We start from the raw sequence: 2,217 nt of genomic DNA, 5'->3' as shown, positions 1-2,217 counted from the left end.
ATTAAAGTGAGCTCTGATCAAGAGCTATTTCAATTCTGTAAAGATTGTTACTCTACACTTAAATGCAGGGTTTACTTAAAATTGTGGGTATATGCTTCCTTTAGGTGTCTTAAAATAGCCTGAACTTTGTCTCTTCTGCTTTGTTACCAGGGGTCCAAATCCCAGCAAAGTGTTACAGCAGTTGTTGGTGCTTCAACCAGAACAGCAGTTAAACATATATAAAACCCTGAAGACGCATCTCATTGAGAAAGGAATCCTACAGCCTACCTTGAAGGTATAACTGCTTCCAGAGAGTAAAGGACTGACCTGACAATAAGGAATTCTACAGAAGAGCACTGACAGATGAAATTTTGTAAATGTACAGAAAAGTGGTTGAAAATGCAATAGATGAAAGATTTACAGACATGAATGTTTCTTCTCTGAAATTACTGTGAATATTTAACACTTACTTGATCTACGTTGTGAAATAAGTAGCAAATTATCTTCAAAATATCCTGTACTTTTTCTAAAGTGTATTTTCTGATGTCAACTTCCTTCCCCTTACTTGCCATTTTCATAATTTAAAAGACTTGGTTTTAGAGTCCAACACTGTAAAATGAGTAAATTGAGGATGTCTTAAGATTGCACCTGGCATTGTGCCCTTTGCACCAATATTTACTTTTGCACTTGGAGTGGCTCTTAATTTTAACAAAATGTTTTATGGAAGGCACAGTAGGAAGTTAGTTCTCCTGCACTTCCTTCTCTTTTAGTCTGAAGTATTTTCGGAGGGACTGAGTTGGGTCCTTCCCCCATCCTCCACCCCCTAAAAATAAGTAAGTATAATCATTTGCCAGGAAAAAACATTCCACTTTTAGGTAGGTTTGAAATTCAAGCGAGGGAAGCTGAAATTTCTACCATTATTGGCTTGCTAGAAAGAACAGACATCAAACTCTACTTCTGATATAGCTGTCAGGAAAAATATAATGTCGCAAAAACTTTTAAAAGAAGCAAAAGAGAATTTTGCTGTGCAAATGTAATGTAGGCACCGTCCACAGATTATCTCCACAGATGGCTCAGGAGACAGCATAAGACGATGACATGTGACACAGGCCACCTCGTGGTCAAGTTCCCTGCTTTTCCTTGTTTCCCTGTGAACTGGTTTCTATAAGTTCTATAGCCATGAGCACAAAGATCAATATATAGGGTAGTGAGTAGGGGTGGTGGCTGAAGCAGAGAGGGGGGTGCTCGGCTGAGCACACGTGACCCATCTCAGGATGAGGCTCTGCACGCTCTGCCCTGGGTGCCTCCCTCCTGTTCCCTGTGGGGACACTCAGCTGGCAGGAAGGAAGATCTGCCTGGAGACCCAACCTAGACTAACTCCATGGGAACAGCTCATCTTTGTCCCATTCCTCTTTCACATCATGTCAAAACGTGAGGACATCAGCTGATATTTTTTTTCCAAGTATGGAAATCAAGCAGAAGTGATTCCCGTCCAGAACAAAAAGCACACGAATGCCAAACCTTTCCTCTGGTCGACTGGACACTGTAACCAGATAAATGTCTTATCAGTGAATGTACAGAAGCTACTGTTGCTGCGTGCTCTCAACAACCATATTTATTGTATTGAAGAGTCAGCAATAAACCTTTGGAGGTTGCCTATTGCTCCTTGCCTAAATGTTCAGAGGGGAGAAATAGATATATTTTAAAGAATGTTTTGCTAATGAAAAGAGTAAATATTTTTGTTTAAATCAGAAACAAATTTCAATTATTTTATATTTCTGTTCTACTATACCTACAATAAAAGATTGTAGATATGCCTGGGCTCCACTATAGATATTCCTGGGATGTAACCTGTAACTAGCAACTTCATCGTGTGCATTACATGATTATGGTAGATGTAGTTAAACTCAGTACCAAGAGTGATATCTTGGTGTGGCATACATTTGGCTGATTACCACTGAATGTGTTCAGTCAGCGTTATTTCACACTAGTCCATAAAAACCTAAAATTAGCATTGGAAGTGTTAGTATAGGAGAGAATGAGCACTTTTGAAATCAGGCTACTTACAAGTTAATTTTCAGCATCTCGTTATTTGTCTCATAAAAGCTCCAAATGTTGATCATAAAAGAATTTAGCATACCAAAGTGTAAAAATAAAATGAAATATCGGTAATAGGAATTTAGTTGAAAACTTGGTGATTTGCACAATAAGAACTCCTTGGAGATACATAGTTCGCTC

General features: G+C 38.7%; 1 long non-coding RNA gene across 1 annotated transcript in view; it reads left to right on the top strand.

Moving 5' to 3' along the window:
• The window catches only part of LOC109378758 (uncharacterized), a 5,342-nt gene extending 3,547 nt beyond the window's left edge, over window positions 1-1,795 (top strand). Inside the window, exon 2 of the long non-coding RNA XR_002123059.1 lies at window positions 151-1,795. This is a non-coding gene — a long non-coding RNA (uncharacterized LOC109378758). The remainder of the gene's footprint in view (window positions 1-150) is intronic.
• Window positions 1,796-2,217: the final 422 nt, after the last annotated feature.

Source organism: Hipposideros armiger, unplaced genomic scaffold (genome assembly GCF_001890085.2).
Source record: "Hipposideros armiger isolate ML-2016 unplaced genomic scaffold, ASM189008v1 scaffold_3305, whole genome shotgun sequence".
NCBI lineage: Eukaryota > Metazoa > Chordata > Mammalia > Chiroptera > Hipposideridae > Hipposideros > Hipposideros armiger.
Note: the sequence above shows the minus strand (reverse complement) of the source record. Positions and strands in the feature narration are given on the sequence as shown.